Source organism: Zosterops lateralis, assembly GCF_965231275.1.
Source record: "Zosterops lateralis genome assembly, chromosome: 3".
Classification (NCBI taxonomy): domain Eukaryota; kingdom Metazoa; phylum Chordata; class Aves; order Passeriformes; family Zosteropidae; genus Zosterops; species Zosterops lateralis.
The window spans coordinates 77,882,764-77,899,912 of NC_139764.1; positions in this window are offsets into that span (position 1 = coordinate 77,882,764).

Here is a 17,149-nt window from a genome sequence, read left to right on the forward strand (position 1 = left end):
ACAAGTTGGAAACAGTCAGTGGCCATTTAGTCTTGCTCTTGGCAAGGAGCAGTGATGCTCCTCTCCCCCAGCCTGCCACTTGAAAGTGGGGTAAGCCCCCAGTGCTGTGCCTCTGTGGGCCAGAATGCACAACATGGTGTCCCCATGCAGTGCCCAGATCTGGCCATTCCCCTCCATTAACCCTCACCCTGTGCCTTCTCACTATGTCAGCTGACCAGTCTTTTGATGGAGGCGTCATGGGCTACCCTTCAGAGCATTGAATCTCCTTTAAATTCTCCATCCCACTCTTCTTCATGGTTGGTCTTTCTCAACATACTGCCAGGGATATCCTCCAGATTGCATGATCTTCTCCTGAGACCTCATGAATCCCTGATTGTTGCTAAAACCCCCTGCCTCAGCCTGTATATGTCTCATTCCTAACCTCTGCAGGCAAGCCTGTACTAGGCTGCTTTTTAAAGTATTTTCTGCTTGGAGTCTCCTGAAGGATTAAAGAAAATAATAAAATAATAAAATAAAAATAATTTTTTTGCTTTTGCAAACTACCATTTTCCAGAAGTGAAAAAGCATCCTTGGGACACCTTTCTCCTTTCCTTCCTTTAGGCAGGAGGACAAGGTGGTAACAAGTAATTGCCTATTCATGAGCCAGCATCAGTTTTCCAGGGAATGCTATGCTCTGAAGAAGAGTACACAGAGAATAGTGGTGATTAGGAAAATATAATCTCCAATACTCAGTTCCCAGAATGAACACTTGCATAATAGTTAAACTCCATTTTTACTATCTACAGGTGAATTGCCTCTCATTTTCTCTCACAAATTTTTCCTCATCATGCTTGTATCTGACTTACAGACAAGTCCAATCAGCTGAAATATATCTTGAAAATGAGACCCTCCCAGCCTTCATTTACTGGGAAGGCCTGTTTTCCTCATGATGTGCAGTAGACACTCCTGAGACCCTAAAACAGAGCAGGACTAAAAGTGCTCTCTGCAGTCTGGCTGTTAAAGAACCCCGCAAATGAATCTAACTGTGATATTTCATTAAAATGGACACAGTTTTCCCTGAATACTCCAGAACTGCATTAGGCCCTCTGTTTGCAGGCCAGGCTTAGCTCTGTATTTTAAATGCTTCAGCTGTGCTGTCAGCCCTCATGGGACAGAGGGGACAGAAAGTAATTACGCTTTGCAGAAAAGGCTGTTGAACATCAGGGCTACTTTGAGCTGCTATGAAGCAGGGACTGAGCTCATCACCTGGGGATGCAGGCTCTGGGAAAGGCAGAATTTTGGTTTCACTTGGACTACTGGGTTGCAGGTACAGAGTCCTGCTGCCATTATTGCATTGAACACCATGGCCTGCTTTTTGCAAACCTTGCATGTACTGCAATAGTAGTGCTTATGATGCTGCTGCTGCTGTGAGTTCCCAGAGGAAGATGGAGCCAATGTGACTCCCAGCCTCACTCTCTGCCCCACAGAATTCCCCCCATGAAGTCTGGAGCCACAAGCTTGCACCTTTCTCAGAGGGCAAAAAGGGTTCCAGCACAGGACAGGAGCAAACAGTGCTCATTGATGGAGCTTTGAACTAGCTTGGACAAAAAGGGACAAAACCAGGCTGGCCAGTGGTGAGCAGTGGATGGTGTGCCATCCACGGAACTTAAGGAAAGGAGCACTAATAGGGTGCCTCAACCTGCTTCACAGGCGGTTGTGTTAAAAACTTGAAGTGTTTTTTCCACTAGTGCACCCGGCATGAGGAACAAAGACAAGGCTGAAGCTTTGGCCCAGTCCCTGAGATTTGACATCACTGCTATGAGTGGGATCAGTCCTTTGGGATCATCCCATCACCTGGTGGGATGAGCCCTGTGTCTGCAGCACCCTGTTGGATGGTTCCAGGCTCTTCAGGAGGGATGGGCAGGGCTGAAGAAGCGCAGGGGTGGCATTATGTGTTATAGAAGGGTTATAATGTATGGAGCTCACAGTTGACAATGATACAGTTGAGAACCTCTGGGTAGGAATCAATGGACAAACAAGTAATGTGGCTGTCATCATGGGATCTGACTATAGGCTTCCTAGCAGGATGATGACACCAATGAATTATTCTTTGAGGAAATAAGGGACAGTTCCAAGTCAACTGTCCTTGTCCTTATAGATTTCAGCTTGCAGCTGGGAGCATCAACACAGCTGCTACAACCCAAGCCAAAAGATTCCTAAAAAACCTGGATGACAACTTTATGGAACAGACCCTAAGGGACCTGACTTGAAAAGATGACCATCTTGATCTACTGCCTAGTAACAGAATGGATCTTGTAAGCAAAGTGGAGGTTGGTGGCCATCTTGGCCACAGTGACCACCAAGAGATCAAGTTTAAAATCTCTCTTGACAGGAGGAAAAGTGCCAGCAAAACCTCAACTCTGGACATGAGGAAAGCAGACATCAGGCTGCTCAGGAAACTAGTGAGTAAAAACTCCTGGCAAAATGTTTCTGCAGATGCTGGGCTCTATAATTTCTGGTCACTTTTTAAACATCACCTCCTAAGGGTAAAGGAGCAGCAAATCCTAAATGTCAGAAGTCAGGCAGGAAAGGCAGAAGGCCGGCTTGGCTGAACAGGAATCTTCTCTTGGAAATGAGGCAAAAAAGAAAGGTCTATGCCCAGTGGAAGCAAGGTCAGGTGACATGAAAAGAATAACGAGATGCTGATAGCCACTGCAAAGAGAAATTTCATGTGGCCAAAGCTCCACTGGAGTTGAAGATGGCCAGAACTGTGGAGGACAATAAAAAGAGTTTTTTCAAATATATTCATGGCATTAGGTGGTGTAAAAATAACAAGATGAGGACAGTCACCTCACAAACAGGGACAGGGACATGGCAGATGTATTTAACGCATTTTTTGCCTCTGTTCTCAACATAGATGACAGACCAAGGGGCTCTCAGTGCTCTGAGCTGAAGGACTGTGACTGCAAGAATGACCAACTCCCAGCTGACCCTGAAACTGTGAAGGACCTGCTGTTCCAGCTGGACACCTACAAGTCTATGGGGCCTGATGGGATTCATCCAAGAATCCTCAAAGAACTAGCTGATGCCATCACAAAGCCTCTCTTGATGATTTTTGAACAGTCTCGGGAATCTGGAGAAGTCCCAGCTGACTGAAAGCTGACAAATGTTGTCCCAATTTTCAAGAAGAGCAAGAAGGAGGACCCTGGAAACGACATGCCTATCAGTCTCACTTCAGTACCTGGTAAAATAATGGAAAAGATTTTTCTGAGAGGTGTAGAAAAACATCTGCAGGACAATGCAGTCATTAGCCACAGCCAGCACAACTTCATGAAGGGGAGGTCCTGCTTATCAAACCTGGTTGCCTTCTGTGACAGGATAGAAGATTCCTAGCTGATCTAGGAAAGCCAGTTGAAGTAATCCTTTTGGATTACAGCAAAGCCCTTGATACTGTCTCTCACAAGATCCTTTTGGACAAAATGTCCAGCACACAGCTAAATAACCAAGTTATATGGTGGGAGAGCAACAGACTCACAGGTCAGGCACAGAGGGTTGTGGTAAATGGGGTGACGTCAGACTGGGAACCAATCACTAGTGAGGTTCTGCAGGGCTCCATCCTTGGTCCAGCTCTCCTCAACATCTTCATTAACAACGTTGACACAGGACTTGAAGAAATACTAAGTAAGTTTGCTTCCAACACTAAATTGGGAGGAGCTCTTGCCCTCCTTGAGAGAAGAGAGGGCCTGCAGAGAGACCTTGAGAAATCAGAGAAATGGAAAGTGGTCACAGCACCAAGCCCAAGAGAGTTCAAGAATCATTTCAACAATGGTCTCAGAGATTTGTTGTGATTCTTGAGGTGTCATGTGCAAGGCCAGGAGTTGGACTTCATGATCCTGATGAGTCCCTTCCAACTCAGCATATTCTATAATCCTTTGATTCTATGGTTGGAGGCTTTTTCTGCTCTTCACGTTCTAATGTGATACCATTGGAGCAGAAAATGTCAGAGCACCCCTTTCTCTCTTCACAGACACTTCCTTTCCCTGTTGCCACCCTGGAGGATAGATAACAGTTCTTCCAAGCATGGATGTAATCCTTAGTCATTACTTCAGTAATCTTTGCCCAGAATACATTTGTCTTGGGGCAGAAACATGTGAGATGTTCTAGGCACCCTTCCCAGTTATGTTTTTCCAGTAATATGCATAGAATTTAATGTGTTCTTGCCAGTTTACAATGCCTGAAAATGAACTGTTTGTGGGTGGTCTTAAATTCTGCCTGTGCATTGCTGTTTATATTTGTTTATGTTATGTTTTATGGCATATATTAGGCCATGGGGATATTTTTAAAAACTGATGATAAAGGCTATGGCACAGGTAGTAAAGTGGTTTATTTCTTTCTCATTCCTTCTCCAGTCAATGTCAGCTCCGGTGTGTCACCAAATGGAAATGGAGGTCACTTGGAGACTTGGTTTGGCCATGGCACTGCTGGCAGTTGGCATTTAGAAGTCAATGCAAGGGGCAGCAAAAGGTAGCAATTGTGCCTTCTGTCACTTTTGTTCTTTTATTTATTTGTTTTGAGGACTTAAAATCTTTATTTTGTTTTATTAATTATTGTTCATTTTTAATGTAGAAATACCAGGAATGCTGAACCTTTCTTTCTTTGTTATGTTTGAGGTTTTTCTTTCACAGGCCAAGTTCACACCAGGGACAAGACTTCTTTTAACAGCAGAAGCTGCCTGGCAGCTGCATCTCTGGGCATTAACAAAACCACAATTTGCTGTTACACACATACAGGCTTCAAACACAAAAATTTATTCAAAACGACTTCCCACTGACTTTAGTGCCTCCTGTTTTGGCATGTGTAACACCAGGTGCCTTACACATGGCTGGAAGGCAGGGCAGTGGAGGCAGCACCCTCATGCATGGGGTTGTTGCACTGATTTTTTTCCCGGAGCCACATTTTATGTGTGCATCCCTCATCTAGCCCACTGGAAGTCCCAGCATGAGAAATCTGGTGCTCCTGAAGATCAATATCATGTAGTACAGGGTACAGCTTGGCAGCAGACCTCTAGATTCACATCAGCACAAGTGGACCTTAGCCCTTCAGGGAACACAGGACTGGCTGGGTTTGGACTCTGTCCCTCAGTAGTCCTATGGAAAAATAAAGCAACTGAGTGACTTACCACATTTCGCATTCCCAGGGAAGCAGTACATTGGCCTCTTGGTATCCTGACCCTATACTGCATCAATTTGGCTGGGAATATGTGAAATGAGGGTTCTAAGAAGTAGCAAGGACCAAACCAAAACTTTTTCTCTGCTAGCAACTGTAATATGAAACTGGGAAGAAATATTACTAAAATATAGCAATGTGTCCTTATGTCCCAGGCAATCTCTGATTAAAAACTTAAACTAGAAATTAGGTCATAAAATAAGTTCTACTGCACTTCTACGCCTCCAGTTTGGTGGAGAACATTGGTGCTAATAATCTGCTATGTTGTTCCCACCCATTTAGTTTTATGGGTCTCTCAGAAACAGACTTGCAGAAAAGATCTCAGACACCAAAACAAACCCTTTCTTACCTCCTCGTCTTAAACCCCACAGCAAGGATAGTCAGCCTTGACAGCCTCTGACATCAGGGTCAACACTTGCAAATGTAGCAGAACAGCTCTTCCAGAATAACAACGGTGTTATCAAACACTGTGTGGGCATTTTAATTCCAGAAGAAGAGCCGCTACCCCAAGACTTCTTCCAGAATAACTATTTTGGTAAATTTCCAACTGTAGGCAAGTCCTAAGCTTTTCAGTCACGACTGGAATGAATCATTCATTGCTTTAGGAGAATGCAACAATCTTGCATATAAAGCTTCTAAATCTTTTTGGCTCAAAAAGCTGCACAGTCCAGAACTGAAATGTGAGAAATTGCTGCAAATTATAGGTAAAATCTTCTTCACTTGAATAGTTCTCACTTTTGGAAATGTTTTCACTGACATTAAGGCAACTACTCTAAGGCTTAAATGCATTTGAAGCCTGTGAAATGGAGACCAGCAGGTTAATTGCATGAGGGACTTGAATATCTGTGACAGAGAAGGCAGGCAGGGAGGTGAGTTATCAAGAGGGAGGCAGATAGCAAAACTGGTTAGAAAACTGCACAACGGCAGATCTGCTAAGCATCAAGCGGCACAGATTTTGTCCTCCCCCTTCCTTCCACAGCATCACCTTGCCCCAGAATGGCGCATGCCTTGGGACATGTGTCTGGGGTGGCACCTGGCCTCTGCATGCTACCCATCACCGTGGTACCCCTCTCTGGCCTTGGTCCTCAGACAGGAGCAGGGTTTCAACATTTCTCACTGCATTTCTCTATGTAGTGCCCTGTGCACTGATGCAGCTCAGAGAGCTCCAGCAGCACCTCAGTGCTGCAGTAGGTGCCCAGGAGCAGAGATGGTACCCTGGGTGGCAGTGGCTGCTGTGGTGGAGCACACACTTCCCTGCCCACCCTGTGCAGTTCTCCAGGTGCTGGCTGGGTCACACTGGTGAGGGTTTGGCTGCACTGAGGAAATTGAGTGCAACAACAGCAGCCAGCAGCCAGCATGTGCCACATTGCAAGTGCCATACCATCCCAAAATTCAACAGAACAAACTGTGCTCTGAGTCTGCTGGGGCATCCCTGAGGCACAAGGATGGCTCCCACCTCTATTAATCTTGAAAAGGGAGAGTAGACTCCAACAGAAGTTGCTCCACTTCTATTTTTTATGGTGGAGACCAGAATTTAAGCTTTCTCTTTCTCCTCTCCTCTCCTCTCCTCTCCTCTCCTCTCCTCTCCTCTCCTCTCCTATCTTGAAATATAGGCTGAGAAAAAGAGGCACTCATTCCAGTGCTAAGAAATAACCAGTGCCAGAGCTCCCCCAAACACCAGAGAATGGAGTGTGTCACCTTACTGCATTCCTGCAACTACTCTGATCTGAGGAGGTCACAGCTTGGCTTGTCCCTGCTGGGAGGTTGTGCATTGGTTTAAGTTACTCAACAAAAAAATGGGCTCTACAAAATTTACTACCCATGTGATACTGCATTGTTGGCAGTTGTTGGAGAGGTAATCAGCTTTGCTGCATTCATTCAGTGCCAAGATTTGCTGGCTGTCTCACAATGTGACTTCAGTGGTGTCCCGTGCACCTAAGCCACCTCAGAGGCATTGGGACATGCAGGTCCTAGACCAGGGGCTGCTCCCCACTGAAAGAGAACTCACAGCGCTCACAGTCTGACTTCCCTTCAGGCTCTAGCAGCCAAAGGGTTTGTGGCCTTACTTGCTTGCCCATCCAGGTTCAAACCGGCAGAGTTCCTCCTGCAGGCTGAGGCTGCCCTGGGCACGGCTCCTCCAGGACAGGCCCGGCGCTGCAACCCGGACTGCAGCGGGACCAGCGCTGAGCCCTGCCCTGCGATGATGGGGGACCAACACTGAGCCCTGCCCTGCGGTGATGGGGGACCAGCGCTGAGCCCTGCCCTGCGGTGATGGGGGACCAGCGCTGAGCCCTGCCCTGCGGTGATGGGGGACCAGCGCTGAGCCCTGCCCTGCGGTGATGGGGGACCAAGGCTGAGCCCTGCCCTGCGGTGATGGAGGATCAGCGCTGAGCCCTGCCCTGCGGTGATGCAGGACCAGTGCTGAGCCCTGCCCTGCGGTGATGGGGGACCAGTGCTGAGCCCTGCCCTGCGGTGATGGAGGACCAGCGCTGAGCCCTGCCCTGCGGTGATGCAGGACAAACGCGGAGCCCTGCCCTGAGGGTGGTTGTTGTCACAGAGGTGAGGCGGCGAATCTAAACCCCTGCACAACAGCTTCCTCACTGATATTAGCATGTGCAGCACATGGCTCTCAGCAAGAAAATTCTGGGATACACACAAAGTGGATGGTTTCTCAAGATGAGCTGCGTGATGAGTTAGGGGTGTTTTTCGACTTAGTTTTAACTTCTCTGAGGGCTCACTTTTAGTGTATTTAGGCTTCAGCACAAAGAAATTAAAGCTCTCCTAGGCCTCTTCTCTCTTTACTCTCATTTTTGTATTCACTCTAGGACCAGTGATTTTGATGTTTTCATTCTCTTTGGAAACCTATCCATGCTTCTGCATTTCCTCCAGCCTTCTTAAACTTTCTCTGTTTCCTGCTACATTATTTGCAAACACTGCATGTATGTGCACATCTAAGGGTCAATCATATCATTTATTTACATCATTGTGTCAGCATTATCCAGTAACACTTTCCAGTTGCCATTTAGCAGCTCTCCAACTACTTTTTGGACCTGCACTCACCAGCCACTTTCATTTTGTTTCATTTCCCTTGATGATTCCAATATATTCTTTCCTCAGAGTGACTGCAGTCAATTATTTCTTCCATTCTGCACTACCTCCTGGAGATTTTACACTCCATTTCGTTTGCCATAATGTTGCCCAGTTATCTTGCTGTGTCAAGACCTTTCTGATGTTCTCTGCCATTCTTTCTAGCTTTGACATGCTGCAGTAATTGTATTTTAAAATATGGCATTTTTCACTATTCTCTTACACTTCATCTACACAATATCAGAACGTGATCAGGCCTGAATTCAAGGAGGACCTTAAAAGTGGAAGAAACACCTGCCATACAGACCTATGAGCCCTTTTGATATGAGCTTCTGGGCTTTTTATTTTGGAAAAAAAAAAAAAGGAAATTATATTCTGAGGTCTATCTGGTCGTGCCTCATGTTATCAGTGCCAAGTTCCTCTTTCCTCAGTGGGTGTCCTTTCACATCACTTCTGATCTAATTGTCAGAGGTTTTGTCTGAGAGCCATTTCTGCTTTTATCCTGTTGCTATAATTACATTGCTTATCTTTTACAGGGGCTGCTGGTTTAGAGCATCCTGTTTTAGGGAAAAAAAAAAAAAAAAAAAAAAAAAAAAAAAAAAAAAAAAAAAAAGGAGAAGGATGAAAGAAATTTGGAGAGACTAGGTAAAGGCAAAAGCAAATTACAGACAAAACAGTAGAGAGGATGAGAAAATGGTGTTCAGAAATAAATTGCTGAAAAAATTACAATCCCAGCTCAATGTTATTAAGATGTGGGGTATCTTTTGACACAGCTTTCACTGATAACACCCAAAATGTGTTTAGATGTATACCTAAATAAATAAAATCTTCCCATTCTCCCTTAATCTCAGATTGTCTTATTAAGAAATCAGATTCACAGAAGATTCTTATTAAGAGCTCATATTCTTTTCAAAGGAGAAAATCCTATTAAGCTGCATGTACATCCTAGCAGTAATGTTTGCTTTTAAAGATCTCTCTTTCTCCTACGCAGTCCCAAATCACTTAAGAGGCTTTTATTAAATTTCAGAGTTAGATAGCTTTCCTTCGCAGACAGCCCAGGAGTAGCAAATGCTAGCTAGATAGAGCAAGGGAAGACAGGCAGTATTGAATCAGGAAATAAAATGAAAAGAAAAAAATACATAACAAAAAAAATGCAGAGTTCTCCCTCCTGAACCAGCTGACAATATGTTTTGAAATTATACAAGGTCCCTGTTTCATATGACCCTGTTACAAGACAGCAGCACATGAAGGAGCAGAAGACAGCACCTCAAAGCCAAACAGCGCTGTAAGAAATGAGCTGGCTTTAATCACACAGCAATTTATGGTGACACAACCAAGAGAATGGCCGTGAGAATGGTCATGCCACCCCAATGATACACATTTTCTGAGTGGTTTTGTGGCTCTTTCACTGACGTTATAAGGACTTATACATGTTCATCAGGTTGTTTTTTTTTTCTGGGGAACAAATAAATAAAGATTCTGCTTTGTTACCTTGGGGCAAATCCTCAGTAACATCCTCAACCTTTTTAATTCATGGGTGAACTCAATTAATTTATTACACTGTTTTCCTCATTAATGGCTTATTAAGGCAGGCTACAAGAACAAATGGCAGCATATGGATTTCTCACAGGCAGGCAGTGAGATTGAAGTGGCAGCCACTGTGCTGCCCCAGCTCTGCTCCAGCCATACCTCAGGGCTTTGCCTAGCATCCTCCTTTCCTTACAGATTCAGATGGAGTGGGGCTGGAAAACAAGTCCCAGAGGAACCTGCTCCGATGTGTCTTGTGGCGTATGAGGCATTGCGGCGAGGCAGATGATGTAATATCGATTGTTTCTTAGTGAGAGAGGAGGGGAATGTCAGCCGAAGAAATTACGCCTGTGAATAGCAGATGAGGAGGAAATAATGAGAGAATTGGTGGAGTAAATGAAGACATAAAAGCATGTAATACAAAGAAAGGAGCATATGCTCTTAGCCCCATGACCTGCTGTCGTATTAGTGTACAGTTTTAGTAATGTAATGATCATTAAGGCTCTGAGCCCCATTACTAGGAGCATGGAGATTTCTCTTCCTTGTACAAGACTGTGTTTCAGTCTGGTATTAATAAAAACTGGTTTCACATATCATTACACTTCCCTGGCTTAATCATCTTCAAGCGTATTTTGTGTTCAAATGTTGCCATTTTGGGCACAGCAGCGAGCCAGTCTTCTTAACAGGTTGTTAAGCATCTCAGCACAATACCTTTCAGCATTCACGAGTGCCATCACCACAGCCCTTTTCAGCTCAGGGCTCTGACACAACCATGTGACAGTTTGCATTGGTGGGGTTTATTTCCTCCCTTCAGGTAAATGATACTGGGGGGGTTTAGGCAGCAGTCATGGGAGTGACTCTGTGACACGTAACATGTCAAGAAAGCCTAGTAAGGAATTTTCTTGCCAACAAACTTTTGTCCCAAACCCAAGTGGGAGATAGATAAAACTTAAATCAGATGGCAGAAGCAGGTCAACTGCAGCAGGGTTGGTTCCCTGTCAGCTTGAGGTGATGCTGCTGTGAGGACAGTCTCTCTCAGACCCAGCTGGCTGAGCTCTGCCATGGGAAGCCCAAAGCCACAGGAGCTCTGGCACAGGCAGAAGCTCATTGGGATTTGAATCTGCTCAGCTCATGGCTGGAGGGATACTCAGGAGACAGAGGCAGCTGTTCCTCTGTTCTGCATTGGGAAAAAAAAAATTAGGAATGGTTTGATTTTTCCAAGCAATTATTTTTCCCTTTTTTTTCCCTCCCCACAGATTTTCCTTTTCAGGGGGAAAATGACTCATTTTTTCTGTTGAACTAAACTTCTGCAAATGTCAGGATTTCTTGCAGAATGGAAGTCCTGTGTTTCAACCAGCACTCGGCAGAGACATTTCAAATCAAGGCATCTGCAGTGTGTTTAGTTTCCTTAGTTACATGCCACATGCACCCAGGTAGAAAAGACAAGGGTCTGACACAGCTAAGACAGTTCTTTAAACTGCGTCCTTCTGTGGCTTTTAGAGAAGTGAGGAATGGATGTCTACATCCAGGAGACAGTAATAAGAGTACCTCTGACCTTGCCTGTCCTCATCCCCCTGCTTATCATATCAGCATGTTTCCAGTTTCTCATTTCCATTGTTGGGAGGAAAACAGAGCTGCAAGGAAGGGGATGATTTACAGAAGACTTACTTCACTAATTCAGGCTATATACACAAGGCTGAGAGCACATATCCTTTTCCCCAGATATGAATAGTGGCTGCCTTACTCAGTTTCCTCTCTCTCAAAAGTCAGCCTGACCTTCTGCTTAGGCTAGAAAGTCCTGACCCCACCTTCCAGGTCAGTAAAGCCCTCAGAAATAGTCCAAATGTAATGAGGAGTGTCCCTCCCGGAATATTGTCTTTTCTCAAGGTGATTCTTCTTTGCTGTGCAACATTTGGGACCAGGTTACTGGAGATTGAGTTGGCTTCTCAGGAGAGTGACTGACCATTCCTGTGAAAAACAGAGGAAGTAGTAATTTATAAACCTCTGGGACAAAACCACATCAGTTCTAGCTGGGCTTGGAGCAGTTATATACAACATTTTCTCAGAAGACAGTACTGTGTTCTTAGACCCTAACTTTTCTAGATGCCTTCCATCTGTATGAGAGTAGGTAAAGCTGTGAAGCATGGACCAAATGACATAAGGATGTTTGCCTGGATCTGCAGCTTTTCAGCAACCTCCTGTATTTCTGCAGCATGCGATCAAAGTTTCATTTTTGTGCTGTAAATGGATTGACACCATTTGCAGCAGGTGATGTAGCTTTTGCAATGCATTTGTTTGCATTTGACTGTGTATATGTTATGCTCTTATGCTGAAAGTGGTGGCTGGGTGGCAGAGCAGAAGGCTGCCCAGCTTGTTTTTCTGGTTGTTGTAGTTGAAGTGAGAGGTGAGAGCAGGCACATGGGAGAGAACTGGCCAGAAGCTGGCAGGGACACCAGGGACTGAGTCCCATGGAGGGTGCAGAGCATGCATGGGTCTCAGGGAGGATGGAGGTAAGTAGATAGAAGCTTGACCTGTAGAGGAGAGACCCATCAGTCTCCTAAAGCTTGCTGGCCACACATCAGTCTCAGAAAGGACTGGTTGGCCAAGAAGGGGAGACAGTGATTTCCACTGCATTTCTTTTTATTTAGCCCTCCCCAGGGCCCTGGGCTTCCCTATGTTCCAGATTACCACAAAGCCCCACTCTGGAGATCCAGCCTCTGTGCTTGGTGATCCCTGCAGGGAAAGGGGAAGGTGACGATCCCAAAGCTCTGTGCATGTCACCCCAGTGACATTTCTCATCTTGGTGCCAGGCGGGACGACAGATGTCAGCAGGCAAGACCCGTCTGGATGCCCAGCAGCATGTCCCAGCTCAGCACATCAAGCCACTCTTCCCCCAGATCTCAGGAAAAATCCTCTGTCTGAGGAGAAAGAAGCTCCTCTCCTGGAGCCCCTCATCTGCCTCTTTTCTGCACAAGGGAAGAAGGGGATCCACAGATACCCCCTTCCTTCCTCCACAGCACTCAAAAGCCATCCACTGAAATGCATGTTATTCAGGAAAGAGAAACAGCAACAGGAGTGCTGAAGCAGGGACATAGAGAGTGTCCTTAAAGGATTAATCGGCTTTATTTATGTCTCCAAGTACAGACAATTTGTCACTGGAAAGAGGGAGACACTGGATGAAATAAATAGTGGAGAAAAACAAAGAGAAATAATTAGGTACACAATATGCCTGTGGAGTGCATCTTAAAAAGAGTTATTTGGGACAGGCTGTACTGATGCTGGATTATAAAAAGGACTGGATAATTTTATAAGTAATACAATGCTTCTATAGTGTGTGAATGTATCTCAGGCTTCAGGAAATAAGGTACTCAGCTTACAAAAACGAAATCTGCCACTTGTATCATATGATTATACAATCCTCTGGATCAATTGCTACCCTTTTTTTATATTTTGCATTTCCTCAGGCCTTGGGTACCACCCAGCACTGGCAGTTGCATGAGCTATTAGTGGAGCACTGGTGAGCATCCTAATGGAAAATATCACATTACCAAAAAAAAAACCCCAACAGAATTGATTTGTTGTGTGTTCATCGATTTAGCCCCTTCCCTGACAGAAGTGAGGCATGCTGTGATCCCACTGCTTGTCCTTCAGGCGTCCATCAGTCTTTCCCTCGGCCTCCCAGCTGCCTCACACGCCTCTGGCCGCAGCAGCCGTGGAAGCAGCAAGGGGCCACATCCTCCTCTGTGAGTGTTGCTGTCTGGGCTGAGGGAACAGGCCATTAGCTGGCCACACCAGCCCCTGCCTGTCTCCTGCTGTCAACCAAGAGCCTCACGGTCGATGGTGGCATTTAGAGGGCCACAAAGGAGGGCTCCCATAGCAGAGGAAAAGAAAACCCATAGCAGAGGAAAAGAAAAGATGAAGAAGGGCTGTATGTACTGTGGAAGGTTTAGGAGGCATGAGTGGAAAGGGACATTTGGTTGGGGGAAGCTTGGAGTGAGCAAAATTGGGGTATAGAAGCACACAGGTTAAATTGCAAGAAAGAAAGGAAGGACAAACCTCTCAGATATCCAGCCATCCAAAACCCTAATGTATTCTTACATGAATCTGTCTGGCTGCAATGATTTCTGAGGTGTCCAGATAGGTATATCCCATTTCTTCCCATAACCCTGTGGAAGAAGCATATTGCTGCTGCCCTGCTGAAGCTGGCAGCCTCTCTTTTAAGGGACAGAGCTGCAACTACCTTCATTTCAAACCTTAAAAAAGGGAAAGATGGGGAAAAATGCTTGGCAAAGAAGAGAAACCTGGGAAGGACATGACAAACAGTGCAAAGCCATACAGCTTCAAGTCCCCTTCAAATGGAACTGTGTTGGGGACATGGCCAAGGAGAAGAAAATGGAGCCAAAACATCCTCGCCCCTGAGCATCACTGCCCTCCCAGATCTCTCTCCAGATCTTTGGATTGTGTCAAGGAGCTGCAAAGTCACCCAAGTCCTCTTCATCTGCTCAGCCCTAGCCACAATGGAGTGCCATGAGTGTGCTGGAGAGGGAAAGCTGTTTCCTCTGTCTTCAGAAATAATTTGATGCTTATTGTGGTGTTTGATGTGGAGTTGCCATTGACTGAAGCTGGCAGTGCCTCTGGACCAGTGGCAGCCAGGCACCTTTGTTAGCAGTCACAATCACTGCATGAGTGTTGTCACTTGTGTGACTGCAGAGGGCTTTGGTATGAGTGGCACCATTTGGGCGTTTTGCATCTCCCTCACACACCTAACCCCACTTCTTGACTAGCACTTACTGGGCTTGAAAATGCGGTTTTCCTTTGTTGCATTAAATTTGGGAATATCTTACTGTAAAATCAAAACAGATCCCATCTTCCCATGGCTGCCTATTTCTCAAGGTAGCTGGCTTTGAGGGCTCTCCCCGAGTGGCAGGGCTGGAAGCACAAACAGAAAAAGGAAACTTTGCACAAAAGGTTTTTAATCAAAGAAAGCAAAGAGCAGAGCAGAGCAATGTATTCAGATTAAGGTCAGTCTTAAACACACTTCGGAGATCTAGTCTCAAGGCCTGTGAAGTCAGAGTTTTTCTGTAAAGTACAGTGGGGTTTTTTGGATCAGGTTCCAAGTGCAATTTGTCTCCTATTTTTTTTGCTAGGTGTTTTTGTTGGGTTTTTTTTGGTTTGGTTTTGGGTGGGTTTTTTTTGTTTTCTACCCCCCCTCCCCCCCCCCGCTCCCACCCCCCCCTTTTTTTTTTGGGGGGGAAGAGAATCATTGAGCCATATTCCCATATTCTGCTGCTCCTCTGCAGAAAGCAAATGGCTATCCTTGGATATCAATCACTGGGGTGAAAGCTAAGAAATGTTACCAAGGAAACATTGTCAGGCCCATTGGCAGTCTCCTTTGTTTAGAAAGTTTACCCATGAGCAGCATTTTATTGTTTTGAAATCAAGAAGTGTTAAAATAAAATAAATCTTCGATGGACTAACCTGTTATGCACCCTCCCTAGTGTAACAAACACCCAAAATATATTGCTCTTTTTTGATCCATCAAATAGTTAATTCATTCATCATCTTTGAATTGGTAATCTAAACTGGCCTTCTGAACAAATAAAAAGTAGATTTATCACTGGGTAAAATGTATTATTTCTCCAAGCAGGTAAACATTAAAAATACTTGTAATCCAGAGGAAGAAAAATGAAGGACTGCAGTGTGTCACATGTTGATCCAGTGAGGTGTGAATAATAGCAAAGTGGATGCAGAAGCGACAGAGCTGACTTTGACCAGTGAGGTGCTACTTTCTCATTGTGTGGGTGCATTTAGTACCCATGGAAGCAGGGGATTAATGGCATCAATTCCAGCCAGACCTTGTGAAATAGGTGCTATACCACACTTCTAGCATGCAGCACTTACAACACACTCCAGCCATGGACCTCTGTTGCCCCAGTGTAGTTTTCTTGGCATCAGGCTCAGCACCTCCTGGGAGGTGGAGTGCCTGTGGCCATGAGTCACTTTGGTGCAAGCTGGGGGCACCCCGAGTCTCATAGGAGGCATTTGTGCTTTGGCAAAAGTTTGCCATTTAAATAGGAGGACATTCTGCAGGTTTTGTGATACATGTGAATAGAAATCATGGTGTTCACTGTCCTCTCCTTTTACCGTCCCAGAGAAGTGGATCTCAGACTTCAGAGGTGGAGGGCTGGTGTTCTATAGCAGTGTAGAAATGGAGGTAAACTTGGTTGCTGCCCAGCTCAGAGCCATCAAGGGCGCACACAAAGCCACTCAGATTTCCCACTAGTTCACCTAACATGATGCCTATTCTAGGTCCCTAAGACCTTTGGAGAGCATCTAATCCTCAGGCCACATTCAGTACGTTTACATTTCCTCCTAAATGGAAGGGAAGAGGCATGCAAATGCCCAGGAAAAGCTGGGACATGTGCTCATGGTGCAAAGGAAGAGAGGATCCAGTTTGGTGTGAGCACTATAGCCAGGCAAGCCCTGCTCTCCCATAAACCCAGCTGTGAGGTGCCAGGAGCCTAGAGCTGGTGCTGGGTGGGAATGAATCCTCTAGGAGCAATGGGGCCCTAATAGACAATGTTGTTTCAAAGTACAGTCTGAAAAGACATCAGTAAAAAATACTTTTCTTACCTAGGTGCATTATAAACTTCCTCTCAGACAGGGCAGAGTTGATGCCTTAATTATTGCAAAATAAAAAGAATAAAATTGACTAATGTGTTCAGGCACCAGGATCAAGTCACAGATCTATCTAGTTTTATTGGCACTTTCTTGGGCAGTGCAGAGGGAGGCCAGCCAGGCAGTTCTGCTGATTAACCGTAATATTCTCTGGCTTATATAATGATTTCTGCTTATTTTTACATTTTATCTTTAAGGACAGAGTATTCTGGACTTCAGGATCTTGTGGGAATTACAAAATTGGGCAGCGGAGATCTATCCTATCCTGAAAGGAATAAAGAACAACAACAAAAAGGATGAAGTAATGACCTTTTCTTCTCTGGCTGACTCAAGATCCATACAGCATGATCAACCCTATAGCCACAGGCAGGCTGCAGTCAGTTGGAGGGAATGTGTAGCTAAACAGCGACACCCCCACACTGGAGAAAACTCCCAAAATCTCATTCCCCTCTGCTAATGTGGGACAAAACAGCAGCTCACAATCCTACGTGAGACTGGGGTGACTGTCACTTTTGGGATGCTGTGCCTGGGCTTTTGTTAGACTTCACTTGTGTGCCTCCTGCAGTCTGCTAGAGCCAGCTGACATTTTGGGTGCCATTCAGAGGGAAGAGTTTACATCAATGCTAAATACTGAGGAAACCTTCACAGATAA